Below are 22960 nucleotides of genomic sequence, written 5' to 3'. Positions count from 1 at the left end.
AAAAAAAGGATAGTCGAAGTATATATTTAGAACATTTGTGCAATTGATATTTTTAAATTAAAATGTTTTAGAAACTTTTGATATTCTTTTTCTTCACAACCTTATGATAATTGGTCTTTTCTTGCATTTGATGACTGTAACTAAACATATTACAACCACTGATTTATTTCCATAGCTGGTTTTATAAAAAGTTCCCTTAATAGTCAATGAAATGAGTTTCTTAACTGAGAGCGCTTTTTTTCCACTCAGAACTAATTAGTTATGCTTAAGACTTTCTCACAAGAATTTCTCTACAGAGGAAACAGTACTTTGACTTTGAGGCTCTCCACTAGAATAAAACTGTCTATGGGAAGGATCATGTCTCCTCTACCATCCCCATTTTCATATAGGCTGTTAAATGTTCAGGAATCTGTTGGTGTTCACAGAACTGCCTTTTCTAATACAATGATTTTGAGGCAAGATGATTCGGGGAGGCAAAAAGTGCAGGACTACAGTTTTGGGCTTCTAAATCAGCAATAAAATGTGTATCAGATATTCAAAAAACTAAATTCCTAATGTATAAATTCAGGGGGCTTCTATTACCATATTAGTCCGTAGCTGTTAACACACCACAATAGAGACAATTAATACTGAGTATACAGTTACAGATAAATTGATCAAATTCATTCACTCAATAAATATTTATGGGGTACTTTCTATGTTTAAAAACATTTCTAATCACTAGGAATATTGTCAAAATATTAGCCCTGTAGAGTTTACAAAATAGCTAGTAGAATTTACAAAAATCTCTAGCCTTGTAGAATTTAAATTCTAATAGAGGAGACAGATAAAAAACCCAAAAGTAAATAGTATGTCAGATGGTGATACATGCTATGAATAAGTAAAGCAGCCTAAGAAGGTTAGGGAATGACCCAGAGTGGATGGGGCAGGTATGCTGCTTGAGATATGGTGTCAAGGAAGGCCTGTCTGAAAAGGTGATTTGAGCAGAGACCTGAAGGAAGTGAAGGAGTGAGGGAGTGGGCCTTGAAGGTATCTGAGGAAGAGCAGATGAGGGAGTAGCAAGTGCCAAGATCCCAAAGCAGAATTGCTGGACATATTCAAGGAATAGCAAGGAGGTTAGTTTGGTAGGAGCAGGATGAGAAGGGAGAGAATGGCAGGAAATGAGGTTAGAGAGGTGGGAGCAGGGTGGCAGATCTTGTCAGGTTTACAGATTACAGTAGATATTTTGGGCATTCAATCCCAGGGAGATGCCTTTAGAAGTAGAAAGTTGCATTTTTTTTCCCTTCAATTTTTATTTTAAGTTCTGGGGTACATATACAGGATATGTAGATTTGTTACATAGGTAAATATGTGCCATGGTGGTTTGCTGCACAGATCATCCCATTGCCCAGGTACTAAGCCCAGCATACATTAGCTATTTTTCCTGATGCTCTCCCTCCACCCTCTCAACAGGCTCCAGTGTGTGTTGTTCCCCTCCATGTGTCCATATGTTCTCATTGTTCATCTCCCACTTATAAGTGAAAATATGTGGTGTTTGGTTTTCTGCTCCTGCATTAGTTTGCTGAGGATAATGGCTTTCAGCTCCATCCATGTCCTGCAAAGGATGTGATCTTGTTCCTTTTTTACAGCTGCATAATATTCCATGGTAAATACATGGAATATTACATTTTCATTATCTAGTCTATCAGTCACTGATGGGCATTTGGGTTGATTCCATGCCTTTGCTATTGTGAATGGTGCTGCAATAAACATATGCATGCATGTATCTTTATAATAGAATAATTTTTATTCCTTTAAGTGTATACCCAGTAATGGGATTGCTGGGTCTAATGGTATTTCTGCTTCTAGATCTTTGAGGAATTGCCACACTGTCTTCCACAATGGTTGAACTAATTTACACTCCCACCAACAGTGTAAAAGCATTTCTATTTCTCCACATGCTCGCCAGCATCTGTTGTTTCTTGACTTTTTAATAATCACCATTCTGACTGGCATAAGATGGTATCCCATTGTGGTTTTGATTTGCATTTCTCTAATGATCAATGATGTTGAGCTGTTTTTCATATGTTCATTGGCCACATGAATATCTTCTTTTGAGAAGTGTCTGGTCATGTCCTTTGCCTACTTTCAGCGGGATTTTTTCTTGTAAATTTCTTTAAGATGCTTGTAAACTCTGGATATTAGACCTTTGTCAGATGGATAGATTCCTAGAATGTTCTCCTATTCTGTAGGTGAAGGTTGCATTTCTTAATTAAAATATCCTCAAACCAAATGGGTGTTCCTTCTCTTATGTTCAGGTGTATAATGACCCCTGCTTTTGCTAGAATGTCTTTCCCTAACAAGGGAGTGGGGCTTTCTAGCATAATTAGAAAAGCATGTGAAAAGAGTAAAGTTCCCCAGTCACAACTTAGTGGCTGGGAGAAGTATCTAGTGACTGGCCATCCTAGGACCCTTCAGATAGTGACAGATCTGGAGGACAGTTGTCCAGGACAGGAGAGTAAGACTGAGAAGGCCGTGCCAGTGTCCAGGAGACAGTTAACCTCCTGGCCCTCAATGGTCAAGCATACCCAGGGCTCTGTGAGGGTGATGGAATGGGCTGGTGCTTGTCCCGGGCACCCCTCCCAAGGAAATCTCAACTGCACAACCCCTACTATGCCCCAATTCAGCAGGAAGCAGTTAAAGTGGTCATGGGCCAACCTCTCCAACAGCACTCGGATTTTCCTGTTGAGAGCGGGGACTGAGACACCGGACTAGCTGGATTTCCTAGGCTGACTAAGAATCCCTAAACCTAGCTGGGAAGGTGACTGGTTCCACCTGTAAACACGGGGCTTGCAACTTAGCCCACACTCGACCAATCAGATAGTAAAGAGAGCTCACTAAAATGCTAATTAGGCAAAAACCGGAGGTAAAGAAATAGCCAATCATCTATTGCCTGAGAGCACAGTGGGAGGGACAATGATCGGGATATAAACCTAGGCATTCAAGCCGGCAACGGCAACCCCCTTTGGTGCCCCTTCCTTTGCATGGGAGCTCTGTTTTCACTCGATTAAATCTTGCAACTGCCAGGAAAAAAAAAAAAAAAATCCTCAAACCAAATTGTCACAATACTGGCCTTAACCAACCCATTTATGCCCAGTGTTCCATTTTTTGATTGCCACATAACAATGGAACACAATAAAAACTTTTTCTCTTCAAATTTTTGTTCCTTAAATTTTTCTAGGTAACACGTATGAATTTCATGCAAAAATTCAAAAAATTGCAACCTCAGGCATAAATGGGTTACGAAGACTGATTTCTACTTTGAATTATTTTTCAAACTTAGATGGATCATTCTATAAGCATATTAATTCAATCTTGGGAAAAACTTGCCTGGTAATATGGCAGAAACCCTAGTTGTAAAAACATCTTAGAACAGCTTGACTATTTCTCAGGTTTTCCATCTTTCACGTCTCTAAAATGTTCAGTGCAAGTTTTTATAGTGAAGCAGGGCTGATATTTTTGTAAACTTATGGTATATTATTGATAATTTTCAAATAACAGAAAACCTAGTCTATTAGCTAGCATATTTTCATTTACTTCAATTGTTTATTCAAAAAACATTTACTTTGCATTTATTATATTCCAGAATTGTGTTAGGTCCTCAAAATACAAAGATATATAAAGCCTCTTTCCTCAAAACAGATTCATAAGTAAATAATTGCAAGATGATATGGCAAGTGCCTACTATATAGTAATTGCTCATTAGAGACTTGTTCAATGGATGAATGATGGTAGGACTGAGAATGAAATTATTATCTTTGTCTGAGGAAGTCAGGGAAGGGGGAAGGAATCACTTTTGACCATTAGCTCCATGGGAAAAGGGGGAAAGGGCATTATCTTGTTCACTCCAGCATCTAGCAGAGAATCCAGCAAATAATCAGTGTGCAGTAAAAATGTATGGAATGAATAAATGGGTGAGTGAACGAGGAGATGAGTCAGCAATGTCTGAGGGAGGAATAAAATTTGGGAGGCAGGTGCACATTGCTTGTAAAGGAAACAAAGTATACAGAAGGCATAGAGATGTGGAAATGTATTATTCCTTTCCAGTAATAATTTTGGATTTTCATTTAAAGCACTCTGTCACGTATACACTAGAGACGTAATTGCTGGTACACATGCTTCTTTTTGGTGTATTTCATATGAATCTATATGAATCTAAAAATTTTCTACAACACTATTGGTATATATGTGTGTGTGTGTGTATATATATATACATATATATACATATATATATATGCCGGATGAAATATCTATGTTTTTAGCACAGAAACTTGTGTTGTCACAACTTATTTTAAATAGCATATTTACAAGCAAGAACAACTCTGAAATCAGAGCACATAACATTGTCCTAATAATACAAAGATTAATTCACAGAGCACATTTGGTGGGAAAAAAATTACACATTTTACCACATAGTTAAGTGTATTATTTTGTCCATTAGTTGTGCAGTTAAACCTTTATCAAGGTATAACAAGCCCTCAAAGTGATTTCAATTGTATGACAAAAGGGATGGAATAAAATTCATTTAAAACTGGTTCACACCAGCTCTCCTGCATGTACTATTAACTGCTAAGATCAAGTCACAAAACATTATTTTGAGGAGAAAGGGTTTAGTGAACCCTAGAAATTGGGTTTGATTTATGCCAGAAAATCTGCCTTTTCACTGCTTGAGATTTCTATGGAAGAAAGCCACAGTCTTTTACCAAATGGTTTCTAAGGAAACCCCTTATAGCACAGCATTGGAAAACAATTTGGTTGTTAATGAGAAATGGTTCTCACGGTGGGAAAGTGTTGACTGAAAGAAAAGGCTTCTGGAGTTGGCGGTCAGTCTGTTAAAAGAGTTTACCGCTCTACAGTTACATTTATGAAATTTCTAGATACGGCAAACATTTTTAGGTCCCATTTTCCAGTCATTCTCGCTTGTAAATATATTTTTTAAAGAAGCTAGGGCAATAGAAAAGCTTTGTCTTAAAGTTTAGATACTTGAACTTGCAAAAATATATTCAAACAAGTTGTCTTCCAGAATCTTTGCACTCCAGTGAGTTTTTTAGTCTGTTTTGGAATTGTAACATTCCAGAATTTATATGTTAGCATTGAAATATAAGTACATTAATTTTGCATAAAATATTTCTAAAAATCCTAAAATACAGTAGAGTATTTATATATTTTTAAAACATTTTTTAAATGTATTCTGAAATGTCCCATAAGTTTTATTTATTTTACTTCTTTAATTTCTCCATAAAAATAAAATAATTAATTGCAATGAATATTTTAACTATAATCCTTTTGTAAGAATTTCAAGATTAAATTTTAATATCTAATGAAGCACTAAACCTTGTAGTTAAAAAATAAATGCTAAATATACACGAATTCTTCTAAATGTACCTATTGAAGTCAGACTCCAAAATAACTACACCTGTATTTTCCTGATAATCTTTAAGTAATGAAAGCCAAGGAAACTCATGCAATAACTTTAAATAGATTTTCATCGGTAGCATGATTCAGAAACATGAATAAATATATGACAGGAACCAAAAAAGTGACCATCAGAAGTTCAGAGGAAAATATTTAGAAATATTTCTTGCTTTGGGATTGTTAAAAGTTTTCAAGTCTGTTTAAAAATATAATGCTCAGTTGTTAAGTCACTTGAAAGCATATTGCTATATTGCTTTGCCCAAAGCTGCCATCAGTCCATCTGTCCACAAATGTGTTTTCTGCTTTAGACTTTCATACAAGGCAGAGTTGCCAAGAGTCTTGGTGTTGTCTTCAGTTGTTTTCCTCATTTGACCCCCACCTCCTTTCTCTTTCTTCTCTGGTCTTTGAACTTCCTCCACTTTGGGCAGCTGCTTTCATTTGCAACTCTGCTTTGAGCAGGGAAAAAATTCTGCCAATGAAAACAGGAAAAATAAGAAAACAAGAAGGGTTGCAAGTGTTTTGCATGTGTTGCAGCTCTCCGGCTGTCCACTTTGGGGATCTTCCACCATTGGGTAGTATACTGAGAAGGAATCTGCTGTTGGAAACTGACCCTAAGTGACCAGAGCTTATCTAAGGGACATTTTTCTTCTCATCTTAGAATCAGTAAATTTAGAAATCATTTGTGTTAAAAAGAATTTTGAAAGTGATATTTTATGTTTACTCACCCACTCCATATTCTGAGGGTGTATATTCATCATTTGGTTTGGTCAGATCTATGCTATTGTTAAGTTACAGTTTTATATATATATATATACACACATATATATATATAAAATATTATATTTTAGAGACAGGGTCTCACTGTGTTGCCCAGGCTGGTCTTGAACTCCTGGGCTCAAATGATCCTCCAGCCTCACCCTCCCAAGTAGCTGAGACTACAGGCGCTTGCCACTGTGTCCAGCTATAGTGTTTTTGATTATGACAGTTGAGAGGGAGAGAATATGATCTTTCTTTTTAACTCTCCTTCATTCCCTGCAATACACACAAAAAACCTCACAGGGCAGAAACTTCCCTAACTTTCTCAGAGTAGTATATGATAGATATGCATGTACAATACATGAGAGTACTTCATAAATATTAGTTCATGAAGCTAATGAAGAAAACATCTTTTCTAAGTCAAAAAAATAGCAAGCAAATTCTTAATGGTTGCTGTTATTAATGCCAATATGCTTGATTTTTGAAGTTTTGTGAGATCTTTTTTGAGTGGCTATAAAAGGGAAGAGATGTAAGTCTTGTCTTCATTAATAAAACATCGGGAGGATTGATTGATGGTGGTATCTGAATAATATACTCAAAATTGTAATGTAGTTTCTGACTTGGCACATCTGTCTTGTTTTCACTTCTTTGCTTCCTCCTTTTTCCACAGTATCCACTGCAGCACCACAGGATGGTTCCCCAGATAAGGCAATAATCTAATAAGGCAGCTGTAGATCTCTGTGTTAGAATTAAGGAAGGAGTATTTGTCATTACTTCTGTAACCCACTCTGCATCCACACTCACATATAATATGTAGCTGAATGAAGAAATCGCTCAAGCAAAATGTTGCCTCCCTTTGACCTTGTCTGAGTGCCATTCATTGTTGTTATCAGAACTGAGCAGTAAATGGCAGGAACCACACAGAGTTGTAAACAAGTACACGTGAGAAAAAGAAGTAACTGTATTTGCTGAGTCAAGATCCATGTAAAGGAGAGGATCACATTTCCCTTTCTTGGAAACACTTTTGAAAATATTTACAGTCCCAAGTTCAAGTTAAAATATTCTCATTAATTGCTGTGTGTTAGACTCTTCACTAGTAGCTGTGAATACAAAGATAATGTATCTTGCTCATGGAAGAACTCACAGACTAGACTTATGACAACCTCTCTTCTCCTTAGAATTTGAAGGACTTTAGATGGTTTCCCCTAGATTTTTGTTTTGTTGCACAGTGTTACTTGTATTCACTTAATGAATCTTTAATGAAAGGCCTATTTGGTGGTATAGTAGGAGTCCTAATGATGAGTAAGTCCTAATGATGAATAATTCCTAATGATAAATAAGACATCATTAGGACTTCTACTTTATCAGTCTGTTTTACAAGTCCCACTCCACTAGACTGGGGCCTTCTGGAGGGTAGGTTCCAGAAGGCCCCAGTCTAGTGGAGGAGTGAGACTTGTAAAATAGAAATTATAGTACAATTTTTATAGAAATGATCAAATCGTATACTTTCTGGAACATTTAACTTCTGAGATTGATAGATCTTACTAGTCAAATGAGAATACACATAAGGTGTTGTAGCATTGTATCTGGCAGATTGAGAGGACACAAAAGATGTTAACTGCCTCCTTTACCATTATCACCTTTACCTTTCCTATTTCACTATTCTTATGCTAGATATTGAATACAAATCTAGCCCTTCCATATTTGACCTCTTTAAATATCTCATTAACAAAAGTCAATCTACTTTCTAGGTGACATGAGACTCCTTATGTATCAGCCTATCATTATCACTTATGTTCTTCCACAGTTCCTGAATATCACGTGTGGTGATAAACACGAAAATGTATGAAAAATTGTGTTCATTGAGAGAAAATGGAAGGCTTTTCATTCTACTTCCACATTTTCATTCCAGCAGCTTTTCTCTTTTGGAAGATGAGTACTGAATCTTGCAATGAAATTTTTTAAACTTAAGGTATATTTTAGTGAGTTCCACTCTGTCTGACTGTCTGTCTGATGCCGTCATGAATATTCAATTAACTTTTATTTTATTGTATTTATTTATTTATTTATTTTTGAGACATAGTCTCACTCTGTCGCCCAGGCTGGAGTGCAGTGGCATGATCTCGGCTCCCTGCAACCTCTGCCTCCCAGGTTCAAGCGATTCTCATGCCTCAGCCTCCTGAGTAGGTGGGACTACAGGCATGCACCACCATGCCTGGCTAATTTTTGTATTTTTAGTAGAGATGGGGTTTCACCATGTTGGCCAGGGTGGTCTCAAACTCCTAACTTCAAGTGATCCACTCACCTTGACCTCCCAAATTGCTGGGATTACAGGCATAAGCCACTGTGCCCAGCCAAATATTCAATTAACTTTTAGATCAGGGTTTCTGAACCTCAGCTCTACTGACATTTCCAGCCAGATAATTCTTTGTTGTGTGGGCTGACCAGTGTGCTGTAAGATGTTTGGCAGCATCCCTGGCCTCTACCTACTAAATGACAGCACCCCTGCACAGCTCTGACATTCAAAAATGACTCTAGACATTGCCAAATATCCCTGGGGGATAAAATCATCCCCAATTGGGAACCACTGCTTTTGATCATCCGGCCACTGATTTTAGGCCAATAGGTTGGAGCTATGTGACTACAAGGGTGTGTGGTCTTTCTTCTGGTAGGTGTAGGACTTCAGTCTGCCATGCTCTTTCACACGCTCAGTGCCTAATTTGTGCAAGGTACCAGCAAACCATGAGGAGAAACGTGGTCCATGTCTCGAAGAAACTCATAGTCTAACAATTTGTAAATTAAGTTGATTCTTCAGGTTTTGGAAATATGCTAGGTGATTCTTGGTAATGCTTTGAAGTGGTACCTTGAGCTTCTTAGGTAGCTGTGATAAATTTCCACAGTTGGATATTATTACGTGTTATCAAAATACTTCCAAAGCAGTGGACAACCCCTGTACTTCTTGAAATTTGTCATTGAATAGTTGATTCTTGGGTAAGGAATGGATTGAAATTTGCAGCTTTGTTTTACTGGGATATTTGCTTGTTGTTTTAATGTTTAAACCTTATCCCTCCAAATCTTTTATAAATCAACACTTGTGTTGTAGATTTGGAGGATAATAACAGCACCTGTCCTGATACATAGAGTTCTTATTGTTTAGACAGCTGTCTACACTCTGAATATCAGCTGTCTGTACTCTGATTTCAGGGGTGTGTATGTGATCTAGGTTTGAACAATAAAAATATTGAACCCCCCTTCCCTGTACCTACAATTGTTTAAGAGATGAAAACATGCAAAAGTTGGCATAAATTTCAATTCTAAAAGAATATTTGTATAGTAAAAATCTTACAATTGTGTAACTGAAGCTAACCTAAGTATTCAGCTTACTATCAAGTATATAAAAACCTTAAAAAACCTTTAACAATAACAAAAAAATTCCAAATACTATAATTAAGCATTTGGTTCACTTAAAATCAAGTATGGAGCAACATATAGCATTTAATATCACATTTGAACTGATAAATCATTAGGACAACTTAGTTAAATAGTAATAAAAGAATTAATCCCCAGGAGTATAGCATTTCTCTGGTATTTATCTAGTCCTTTGTATATAACAAAGTGGTTCAGCTCTTCATTCATAAAACTGTATTAGGAATCTGAGTCATATGGTTTTCTATGTGACAATTTAGACACTTTAGCCTTTGCATTTCAGAAACACTAGGAAAGTTTTTATTTGTTTGAAATAGATTCCAATAATCTGTTCTAATTTTTTCTGATGAAAAGAGTAAAGGGAAATTTCTCTGACTCCTAAACTAACGAGAGATTTCCCTATTGCCTCAGTCTGTCCTCCCACCCCTAAGCTAGATAGAAAGACAGATATGTGTGTACACACTATAACATTGTTTAAGTGATACTCGTATTATTGTTCTGAAATAGCCATACTTTAAATGGTTTCAGATAATTAGCTTCAGTTTTGCCAATATAATTTATGTAAGTCATATGGCTATGTCAAACTTAATAGAAAATTTAGGAAGAAAGGTATTTAAAAATATATTTTATGATGAAAACTATCTTGATAAATTTCCTTATTTATTTTATATGATAAAAATCATTAGTTGCTCCCTAATAAAATATCACTTAACTTACATTACAATGCTGGGCATGTATTACAAGTTGCTCATTTTTAGAGCTAATTTATGTAGCATATTTGCGTGTGTGCATAAAAGATTGTGACAGAGATAAGAGAAATAAGTGAAACATGTTCACTTATTCACAATATAAGTGAATATAATCTATTAATATTCAAATTAAAAGTTAGATAGCAAGTCAGTAGTTCATTTAGTTGAGAACCTTAGGGGAGGATGGGGAACTAACAATAATGGTATGATTATTATCATTCCCATTTTACAGACAAGGAAAATGAAGAAGCACAGAGACGTTAAATAAAACTCTCTCAACGTCATGCAGCTGAGAAGAGATTGGACTTGAACTTCAGTGCCAGCCCTGTTAATCACTATGCTGTACTGTCTCTCAGGTTCTTATGCCTTTGTTTGAAAAACATGGTTCCCTGTGAAATTTTACATGTAGAAGAAAGCTTCACACTGTGAGAGCTCTCAGGATATAATTATTTCAGACAGATACCAGGAACATAAGATGGCTTATCAATCTAAAATGGCCTTCCTGTCCTTTGGATTGAACTGAAACCATCCCTAATTCCAGGGATAGGTAGATGATCCAGGTTTGGACAATCAAAATATTGAACCACCCTGGGCCTACAAGCGTTTCTGGGATGGAAACATGCAAACGTTGGTCTAAATTGTTGTTCTAGGCAGCCCAATACATTTCTCCAATGCCTGGTGAGCTCTAAATGTCTCTACATGTTTGTTGCAGAATGAATGAGAATAAAAGTTTTCTCTTAGAACATATCCCTGACATTAGGTATGGGATGAAAGTGGAAAATGCAGTTTGCCTTATAATAATACCTTTCAGAAATGACTTTTCTATAACAGCCATTCACCAGTATTCTAAAGGGCACCTGTCAAGGAGTCACTGCATTTTCAAAAGTACATTTATTTTCACATCACTTGCCAAAGTTGATCTATTATCATCACATTATGCCCCTAGTATAGAGATGGCCCCTAAATTAGAAGTAGATATGAATGGCTGAGACCTAGAAGCTTAGTTCCCTTAGAAGCCTTTTTACCTGAGGGCAGGGAGTATAGTGAAGATCACCTGTTTTGAGTCATACTGGCCTGAGGTTGAATCGTAGCTTTGAAGTCAACTGAGGAATCGCATACTATGCATAGCATGACCAGCGGCATACTGTGCAATTCCTCAGTTGACCGAGTAATTATAATCACCCATAGGATTGTTTTGTGAGTTCAGGGAAAGCTATATATACTCACATAAAATAAGTTGTATTATTTTACTTTCTTTTACAACTGTCAGTTGCAGGGATAAAAGGGAAGGAAAGAGGGAGGGATGGAAGGAGAGAATAATGGAAGGAGGAAGAGAATGATAAAAGAAATTGGCTAAAAAAATTAACTCATTACTGAAATATTAAGGGTTCAAACAATATTCTCAGGACTTGGTCTCTGCATTTCTCCAGCCTATTTTTCTTAATACTTGCTTTAACTCTCAAAGAAGTTATTTCCTAATGTCATCCTTTAGCAACTCTAAACTTACACATCTTGCCAGTTTCTAATATAACATAAAAAAGAGCAACTCTCCCCAGAAGTATCTATAGAAGTCTTGGCCTCACTTTGATGAGACAAACTTGCATGTTTCTATTCCTAAAACAACTGTAAATTCAGGGGGGTTCAATAGTTTGTTAGATCACATGTCTGTCCCTGGAATTGGATAGTTTCAGCTCAATCCAAAGCAGGGGGACCGAAGGCACAGGAAGCATGGTTGTCCAAAGAAAATTGTTGATAGTGTTACCAAAAGAAAGGGAATGAATATTAGATGGTAAAATCAGGAAAAAAAAAATGTCCACTACACTGTCACTCAACTAAATAGCAGTTATTATTGTGTTTTGTGCCACTTACAAATTCCTATTAAACCTACTACTATATTTTAAAAAATCACTCTATTTAACAACTTTATTCAGAAAATATATTTAGATTTCCAATTTGAGATATTGCAATACATCTTCTACCTTTGCTTCAAGATGAATATAATTAGCAGGAATTCCTTAATAGGCCTATGTGGAACTCTCATTTAACTTTTATGAACCTCAGTTTTCTTCTCATTGTCTAAAGAGTTACAATTTTCTTTACTTTTGGCCAAGGTATCTCTGCTCCCTGCAGAATATAACAGATTGTTGTCTTATAACTTTTCTCCTTTCCTCTTGTTCCAGAAGCAACAATTACTTCTTTTAGGCTAGGTTATTTTCTTTTTTTTTCCCCCTCAAACTGCTGATAACTATATACATACCACTACTTCTGGCTTCTCTTTTTTTTACTTTGGCTCTAGATGGAATGACAGGGTACACATAAATGTTCACGTGGGCTCTGGAGTATACCAGGAACTGAAGTAAGGTACATGCACATCTTGAATATTGTTAACTGTGAGATGGGCAAGCCTATGCCTTTGCAAATAAAGGAGGATTGGGAAAGATTAAGGTGAGCTTTCTTGCAAATAGATGGGTCATGGTAATAAGGAATTCTGAATGCATGAACAGTGATGCTCAAAAGCAGGGGGTCTTCAAACTATACTCAAGGACCAAATCATTGCCTCTTTTTATAAGTGAAGTTTTATTAGAATACAGCTCTACCCATTCATTTAAGTGTGGTCTATGGCTGCTTTAGGACTTAAAATGCCAGAATACTTGTGACAGAAACCTTCTGGCCCTCAAAGCCTAGAATATATGCTATCTGGCTCTTTAAAGAAGTTTGCCAACACCTGCTCCATTGTAAGGAAGATATTAGTCGGGTTCTAACAGAATTGTTTAAAACACATGGTAGAGACTCCACTGTTATAACCAGAGAGAAGACTGCCAAGAATTAGGATAACTTGTTCTCAGGAAAAAGGGCTACATAAAAGGCAGAATCTTAGTTCCGCAGGGCCAGTGCAGGAGGTGAGGAGGCAGGGGTTACACTGGTGTCCGTGGGTCATTGTTCATGCAATGGATACTCAGTCTGATTGAGGGATACATGCGAGGCTAGAATTTGTGCCGAGTCACCAGATTTAAGATCTGAGAAAAATGACGTACATTTCTTCACTTCAAAGACGTGGGAGCCATTAATCCAGGTTTTCCCCTTGTTGAACTAACTCAGGAATGGAAAACAACCTTGGTGAGGAAATGGGACACTGAATAGGGATACTTCCTACCAGCCCAAGACTAGGGTTAAGGAAGGACTCACTTGTTGGTAAGAAAGGATTTTTGCCTCTACAGACCTTTACTTAGACCTGTACTTAAATGAGGTAAAAAGTGAGAAAGCAATATTTCTGAAGTGCCTACAAACCTGAGGAGTCTTTCTCCATTTGTATGTTACTCAAGATCTCAAAATGCCACAGCTCTTTAAAAGGGCTCCTTCTCTCCTTTGTATCAGTGACTTGCAACATGCTATTTGAATCTTTCAGTAGGCTGACCTGTTTGGCTAATGCCATAACCCAAATTAATTGTTCTTTCCTCCATGTTTTTATCTTATCACAGTAGTCAGCATATCTTGCCTTGTATTGTACTTATATGTGTACATGTAGTCTTCCCCCAGACTAGCCATTACTTGAGAGTGAAATTTTAGCCTTACCCATCTAAATATCCCCTGAGTGCTTGTCTAATGAATGCCTCATTGTAATGCCTATTGACTTAAATGGAATTTAATTAAATGGGGTTTGTTTTATTCTGCTAAGACTGTAGTAGATGTAGGCACAAGTCTGATTCTTTTCTTATAACCACCATTTTCCCCTGTTATGGATATATCAAATTACCACCCTTAACATCTCCTCCAGATTAATTTGTCTTGAATGAGCCCCTACTTGACCACAGCTGATTAAATTCCCCCAAGGGAACTCAGCCACATAGGTTTTATTTGTTTGTTTTTTGGTTGCAAAAAGCAGAACGGTGCGTATGCAGCAGAGACCATCTTAAATACGAAAATTGTTAGAGTAGCTCACAGAATCCAAGGTATCACTGAACAAGCGAGCTTCAGGAGGTTAGAAACCAGGACAATTCTGAGGACTCGAGCATTGAGAACTCATGAACTCTTTGACCCAGAGCACCCCAAGGCACCTCCACTTAAGACTCAAATTCTAAGGATCTGTGTAAGCCAACTGGATTCAATAATGTAACTCTGTGCTCAGGAAACAGGTGGTTCCTTTTTTTTTTTTTTTTTTTTGTAATCAGAAATTGGAGTTAAGAGGATGCAGGGAGAGTGGTAGACAAATGGAAACAAGTGTTACCATAGCAATCTATTAGAGGGCAAACTAAGCCACCAGGAGTCTCTTAAGAATGTAAATTTAGAGGCCAAACAAACAAACAAATGTTATGAGTGACTTTTGGCTTAAATATCATGTAGACTAAGACTGGAGGCGCAGTGGAGAAGCAGGGAAAACTGAGAGCTGAAAGAAACAAAATGAAGGATAGGAGTGAGCATCCCCTAAGATGGACAAGGTGGCTTCATTTCCTAATGGTTTCTCCTCTTCTTTTCCTTGAACCTACCAATGTGTGGTTATTTTCCTTGCAATATTGTGTTGTAAGATATCCTTCCAATTTATAAACAGAAAGGATAGTAATTGCTTCATGTTAGAGTATTTAGCTATAGAATAATAGGAATCAAAATTATCTTAGACATCAAAGAGTACAGAAAATCAAAGATAATCTGAGGCAACAAGACACAAATCCCACTTGTCAATTCTGCCATTTGGTGATCATGATGGTAGTGATTTGAGATATGTCTAGCTAAGTACCAATCACTATTTTAAACATTTACATGTATTGTTCTCTCAAAAGCTCTGAGGGATAGGTAGAATTATTAGCCTCATTTTACACATAAGAGAGCTAAAGTATAGAAATAAAAAGTAATGGAGCCAGGGTTCAAATTTCCCAATTCAACATCGAAGCCTAAATTCTTGAAAGTGCAGGTCTCTTCACAAACTTCAGAAATTCCACAGCATACAAGAAATCTTAAGTTTTAGGGTTTTTCAAAACCTTATAAATCCCTTTGAGTCAAAAATTTCTCCTTTTTTCCAGATCCTATTCAAATGTCAGTGTTACTATTTAGCCTTGGATATCTCCATTAAAGGCAACTTCTTTCTGGACCAAGAAACAAAGCTTTACATCAGCTGCTTTCGTAACAGCAATAACATGAATGACCATTTACTGAGCAATTGCAATGTACCAGGATTATGGTTTATGAGCACTTTATGTTTATTATCTCACAACTCACTGAGTTAGATACTCTTCGCAACCCAGTGAGGTAAATACTATTACTTCCACAGTGTATATTATTATATAATAAAATGCTTAGAATATACACACAGTAACTAAACAATACTAATAAAATATGGCTCTAGATATGTTTGATAAAAATTTGCCGAATGAAAACATGAAGGACTCAATTAGCAATATCTCTCCGCAGCCTTTAGCCCTTGAGAAGCATGTAGAAAAGAGGAGCTGTCTTCTCTTTTAGCAAAACTTCTGTCAGAGATGGTTTCCCCTGACTTAGACAGTTGTGTTTTTTCCCTACAGAATGATTCAGTCTCAGAATTGTTCTTTAATCCTCAATATTGCCATTAAGAAGAGCTTCTATGAATTGCTTCAAAAGTACCCAATGTGAAGGAGTAATAATGACTCCCTGCTGGTGAGCGAAGTGTGGAGGACACAGGTCCCTTAGCCGTCCACTGGATGCTGCCCTGTTTGGCCTGAGCCAGTGTGGGCAGAAATACAGGCAGCAGCATAAGCAGATGCCAAGAACCTGTCTTGCTTCTATTTTCACTGGGTTACTGTATCTCCTTTGTAGTCCAACCTGCAAATTACTTTGAGAAGAAGAGCTACACCTCTGGACCAATATGGGAATATATTTGTATTCCTTGCCAAAGTAGGAAAAGAAATACAGAATCTTTCAAAATTGAACTCGAGGGCAACTAATTTAAATTCCTTTCCTTTCATGTTGAAAATCTTTTGACTGGGTTATTCTGAAGCCATAGCATTAGGTTACAGTGTACTTCTCTGTTACTTTACCATCTTTAAATTTGGCACCTTCAGAAGGTTGTTCTGTGCGTTTAAAAAAAAAAAAAAAAAGGAACTACAGTTGGATATTGTATTGTTGATGACCGTTATTTGATTTTGGATTCTTTTGTGTGTTTGGGTCTCGGTTTTTTTGGTTGTTGTTTGTTTTCTAGAGACGGGGTCTCACTATGTTGTCCAGACTAGATTCGAGCCCCTGAGCTCAAGGGATTCTCCAGCCCCAGCCTCCTGAGTAGCTGGGACTTCAGGCACCTGTCACCACGCCCAGGGACAGTTACTTGATTCTTAATAGTCCAGTCATAATGAGACAGGATACTGCATAAGCCAAAGACCACACAAAGTATCAATGTTAAGTGTCAAGAGGGTGTGGAGGAAGTGGGTTACAACCACTTTGTCTCCCAACTGTTGTATGTTTTGCCTTTAAATTTTTTTTAAAGTACATTAAACCGTAATGTATTCAGATGTGGCTGAAACAACGACAAAACATTAGTTTTCTTTAGATATGCATGACTTTTAAGCTTTTTCCCTTTCCCAGTGACTTGCTTCTCCACTAAGCTCTTTCTTTCTCTTTTTTTTTTTTCTCAAATATTATTGTTTCATGTCACTGTGACAAGTTTAGTCTACTGGAAATTCCTATGTTCTCTGTAATTTAGGTTTTAAGCAACATATGATTTATCTTGTTATTTTAAAAAAACTGTCTGCCTTCCCTAAGTGGGTGACTCTGGCATCCTTAATACTCTTCTATAGAAATTGTGATGAAAGAACAGATAAGCCTAAGTAAATCTAGCGTGTGGAGCTCTTTAAAATGTGAAGATTGTCAACTGGTTAAAAGTAAAACTTGGTTTTGTCCTAAATATCCTTGCTGGGCCTATTATGCATTAAAAAAGGGGCCACAGCCCATTTGCAAGGCTTCTGAATGAACTCCATTCATTCTGTACTTGGAAATGTCTCTTCAGCCACAAAAAGAAACAATAGTTATAACCTAATTTCTTTGGCGCCAATATCAGCAGAAGAAGAGCAAAGAGACCATTATGAAAACTCTAGTAAGTTCTCTTGGTGATTATATAATTCTGTATTCATTGATCATATTTCTGTATTTAAATAAGTACATTTTTAAAAACATTTTAAAGTGGATCGGTAATGCTGTAATATCACATTTCATGTATTATGCAACGTTTTTAAAATGGAGTACTCTAATTTGCTTCTTACGGTTACCAAAGTTTAAAAAATACTCTAACATGCACTCCGAGATTTTAAGAGGAAAGCGTTTGTGCTTTTCATCACTATATTTTGAAACCTGAGAGTGCAAAACCAGTTTTCTTAGGTAAACCCCTTAGTCAGTTTCCACATTTACTTGTAAAAGTCAGTGGAGGGCATACATCTGGAAGTAGTAATGGTGGTACACAACGTGTGTTAATATCATTTCCAAGGGGTATCTAGAGTGAACTTTCTTAAGCACAGATCGGATCTGAGCATGCCGCTCCTTTCTTAAAACCTTTTGTTGATTTTCCATTTCCCTAGAAGGAAAGCCCACTGGAGCATGGGCCTTGCGAAGTGCTTTTTCTGGCTTCTGCCTACCTGCCTTTGCAGCTTCACCCCTACCATCTTCCCTGAATGAACTTTTGTCAGTGGCCTCGCTCTTTCTTCCTATGGGATGTTGTTTCTGCATGTTCTTGCAGGGAATTCTCTTTCTCCCAACCCTGTTTCATTCCTTTAATCTGTACAACTCTTTCTTATCCTGAAGTCTTTACCTTAAGGTTGCCTTTTCAAGAAGACTTTTAATTGTATTAACTAATTAATTAATAAATAGTCTGATGTATTTGGAGCTGAGTTTCTATGGGGATTAGTTGCTGGAGGGTAGTTTAGAGCCAGATTGTGAAGGACTTTCTAAACTGTGCTTTCAAGGTTTTGAACAGGAAAATGCTGTAGGCTCTCTGTTTTTTAAAAGTTTGGAGGATGGCTTGTGTCTTAAAAGAATATGTAACATAACCATTTAATTTGTGAGTAGAGGACTAAGGAAACCACTGTAACCTTTTTCTCTCTGCAATAATCCCATCTTCAGCCTCTCAAGCACTGTGAACAATCACTTTCTCTGGCTGTCTTCTTGGAGCCCCTGCTAATTCATTATTGAAAAATACCTGCGGCCTGCATTTGGCCTTATGTTGTCATTTACTTGGTAAGTAATGCTAAATATAATATTAACTAAAATTAAAAGACCATTAAATTATTGGACAGTGTCTACTCTAGTGGTTTAGAGCACAGGCTCTGGAGGGATCTGATTTAAAATTTGCTTTGCCCTGCCACTTGCTAGCAGTATAGATGTGGACAGGCTATTTAGATAACTTTCTTAGCAAAATAAACTTGAACTGAAGGGTAAGAGATTGAGGCAAGGAAGGTAGACCCTAAAGCAGTTTGCCAAGTACAAAATCTCTTGGAATTTGAGTGTTATCTAAAAATCCATGTGAATCTTGTATTCTCTTCCACAATACATTTCTGTTTGTTTTAATATAAAAATACTTTTAAGTTGGAGGAGGGGGTTAAGTGGGTTGGCGATTATTGCCTCAAATTTTCTGTACAATTATTTCTCCAGGAAAACACACATTGTTTATTCATGGCTTGAAGCAGTCTTTTTTTTAAAACATACTTTTATATTACACAAGCATGTGAACAGACTAAGGATATTACCAGAAATGTAAATATAATATCTCATTAGAGCAGAAATTCTGCATTGATCTTCAGCCACAGATTTACAGTGTTTACCCCAATATTACTATATTCTAGCTAAAATGTTAAAAATCTAGCACAATAGTGTTACAAAATAAACTGATTATTTCCTTCCCTTCACCATGTATACATCTAGATTATTCCATTCTTTCTAGTTACTCTTACAGGAACCTCAAGAGGCATGCTGGTTTATCTCTTTTCCTGCCTCCCCCCAAATATTTTAGTTAAATATTTTATTCTTTATACAATCCATCCTAAACATGTAATTCTTTCTATCACTTCTTTTCTTTTCTGTTTATTTCATGCAGTCAGCAGTCCATTTTAGGCTTTTGCCATTTTTTCTTGCCTGTAGTATCACTGTGAGTTCAAGAATGAGTTTTCTATATACATTCTCTTTCCTCTTTTAGTTTGACCTATGAACTGTATTCCTTCATTGTCTCTGCATCGGCTACAAAATTAAGTATTGATTTCCAAAACAGGCCTGCCTTCCCCATATTATGCTTACCTTCTTTTCCAGCCCAATATATTCCTTTACTCTCCTGAATGGTCCATCCTTTACGGCCAAAATGAACCTTCCACTCTTCCCTGAGCATCCACCGACTCGCTTGTCTCCAGGCCTCAGCACCAATTATTCCCACTGCTTGTCACTACTATGTACATTGCCCAAAGCCTGTCGCACAGGCCTCCTTCTCCTCCATAAATCCTTCCTTGATCATCCCAGCTGAATGTGTGGGGTCTTCCTCTCCTTTCATTGTTTCATTTATGGCACAGATGTTTATCAAATGCCTGGTGTACATCAAGCGATAAACCAGAGCTGAGGATTGAGTAATAACTAGGGCAGAATTATTACCCACTCTAATGGAGGTTATAATCCAACACAAAAGTGGCGTTGATAACTAATTTCAAGTTTCATGTGTTCTCCGGGGTCTGTGCAGCGTGTTTAGAAGGCTACACCTTAGGCTGGGGGTCAAGAATGTCTTCCCTGATGTGAGGTTTACACAAAGATCTGAAGAATGAAGAGTCCAGCTAAGTGAAGTGGGAGCAGATTAAGGGAATGCAAGGACATGAAAGAGTGTCCTAGGCAGAGGGAACAACATATGCAAAGGCCCTGAGGTGGGAGTGAAGAAGGAACATTTGAAGAACTGAGAGAAGGTCACTGTGGAAAGCCAGATGCTGTGTGATATGAATAATGCAAGAGGGGAAATTGAGATATTAGCAAAAGAGGGATTGATGACCCATGGGCTTGAAGATGTATTGGAATTAAAGTAAGGGGCAAGGATAAATTAAAAGAGGGAGAAATTGGAGAAACAGAGTGCTTGGAGACCGTGATGAATTTGAAGAAAAGGATGGTGATAGAGTTGACCTAGCCAGCTAGAAGGGTAGTGCTTTTTAGTCAGTGAGCCCTCCATCCCATTTCTCATTAAATCTTGTAATGCTTTCTCACTTCCTATATTCTGTCATATTTTATAGTTGTTTATATAATTATCTTATTTTTATACCAATTATAGTTTCCCTGGGTGCTTATTATGGGTTAACAATTATATTATTATTAATAATATGGGTAAATGTTCACAAAGAAAGAAGTTTTTGTTGCTATTCTTATTTCTTTCTTTAATCTTTGATCAGGGCTTTTTATTTATGAATTCATCTTATATATCACTTGACAGACACTGAATGCTGAATGCCACAGAGTACATGACACTTTAGCAGCATAAAGAAAGGCTCCAAAACCAAACAGCAAACTACACGCTACAAAACAACAATTTTTGGAATTAATGAATGAGGCTAATTTTCTGGAGTCCTCTCTTTCAAAATGTAGGAAGTGTTAGTATGGCCGGGCATGGTGGCTCATGCCAGTAATCCCAGCACTTTGGAAGGCCGAGGCCGGCAGATCACCTGAGGTCAAGAGTTTGAGACCAGCCTGGCTAACCTGGGGAAACCCTGTCTCCACTAAAAATACAAAAATTAGCTGGGCATGGTGGCACGTGTCTGTAATCCCAGCAACTCAGGAGGCTGAGGCAGGAAAATCACTTGAGCCTGGGAGGCAGAGGTTGCAGTGAGCTGAGATTGCACCACTGCACTCCAACCTGGGCAACAGAGTGAGACTCAAAAAAAATGTAGGAAGTGTTAGTATGTCTAGATCTATTCACAGGTTTGGAAGGAGAATGGGAATAGAAGACAGAGCAGAAAATTAGTGGTAGGATTCAGTAGATCACATCTCCAGCTTCTTAGTACCTTTGATATTTAGTCCAGTTACTGAATTGCTCTTCAATTCTCCACTCAGAACTTCTTTTCATTCCAGTGGGATTGCTTCACACTTATGAGAATTAAGGTACTTATACAAAGCCATTTTCAGAAAGGAATCACTAATATTATTAATAAACACATATTTGTTTGTTTTTCTACATTGAGTTCATTGAATCTCATTTGTATTTTCTTCATATGTTACCTTATACAGATATAGGCGGGATGCCCCTGTTTTTCAGCTGGCTGTTAGATAAATTCACCATACATTCACTTTCAACCTTGTGTGTAAAAATAAAATTAGTTACATGAAGTAGTCATCCACATGACACCAGAGACCTAATTTTAATAGGAAATCATATTAAAAGTGTAACTCTTAGAAAATGTTAGTGATCATCATCTTCCTCTATTTTTTCTCCTAGGTACTTCCTAAGGGTGGCTACTCCAATGTAGCTGTAGTATATGTACTGAAGGAAGATCCTCTCATACTGCCACAGCCAACAGATAAAGTTGTGAATCTTTTTTGGGAGAAGCCGTTAAGGACAGGTCTGTGAAATGGAAGGATCTCTGGATCACTACAAAGTCTGGCTCAGTGACTATGGCTTTGCAAACACTAAACATTCCTATCTCAAGTCCTGTAGATGGCTTGAAATAGCATACATAAGCATGCCTTATAAACAACTTCAGTCTTTATCAACTCTTTGGAGATTCAGCCATTCTTTTTTGTACTTTAGGGAATTAAATAATTTTATAATGTGGTATAAATCTGAGCATGGCAGATGGTAGAAGAAATTTTGTCATATATTTTTAAAGAAATAAAAATGTATTATGTTTTAAAATTCCTTTAACTGTTTTTCTTACAAAGCTCCCAACAACGTAGTTACCAAGTAAACTATCTCAGATGTGATTTTTCAGTCTTTGCTAATCTGTTTATAAAATCTTTTGCTATTTTATAATTTTATCATTTATGTCTGTCCTTAAGTGTTCATTTGTTTTTATGTTTCTATATGTCATGTTTATTTGAGCTGTTTAGTGTAAAGTAAAGCAAGAACTCCCTGCATCTTATAGCATAAAAAGCAATGTTTTTCACATTCTTACCCTAATAGAAACCCTCATTCACAGATTGATGGCTAATGCTCTACCTTTCTGCAATTCCTAGTCATAGAACTGTCCAAGTCTCACATGACCTGCCTCTTGAAGAAGGAATATACCACGAGTTACTTCTTAGCTATACAGGTTAAGAAACTCAAATGACCCACTAACTAAATCTTGTTTCTTAACAAAAACACTATGGTCTATCATCATAACATTGTCAACTTCTCACATCATCATTTTGAATCAACAACATGCCATCATGTCAAAGAGAACTTATCATGTTAGCATATTGAATATAGAATTACAGTACAGCTATTTCCAAGACCTGAATGAGTGTAGTATATAAGAAGAGCAGTGGTTTAGAAATAAGGCAATCTGACATGCTTATCTCAGTTCTGCTATGGGTATTTAAGGCTAATTATTTAAATTCTCTGGGCTTTACTTAAAAAGGGAAAAGAAGTGGAGGCATGCCCATTCCTTTTAAGAATATGACCCAGAATT

The 22960-nt window shown here is 36.9% G+C and overlaps 1 long non-coding RNA gene across 1 annotated transcript in view; it reads left to right on the top strand.

Moving 5' to 3' along the window:
- Nucleotides 1–21909, top strand: part of LOC106999933 (uncharacterized) — a 62225-nt gene extending 40316 nt beyond the window's left edge. Inside the window, exon 3 of the long non-coding RNA XR_003721437.2 lies at nucleotides 21787–21909. This is a non-coding gene — a long non-coding RNA (uncharacterized LOC106999933). The remainder of the gene's footprint in view (nucleotides 1–21786) is intronic.
- Nucleotides 21910–22960: the final 1051 nt, after the last annotated feature.

The sequence above is a fragment of the Macaca mulatta genome, chromosome 1 (assembly GCF_049350105.2).
Source record: "Macaca mulatta isolate MMU2019108-1 chromosome 1, T2T-MMU8v2.0, whole genome shotgun sequence".
Lineage (NCBI taxonomy): Eukaryota > Metazoa > Chordata > Mammalia > Primates > Cercopithecidae > Macaca > Macaca mulatta.
Note: the sequence above shows the minus strand (reverse complement) of the source record. Positions and strands in the feature narration are given on the sequence as shown.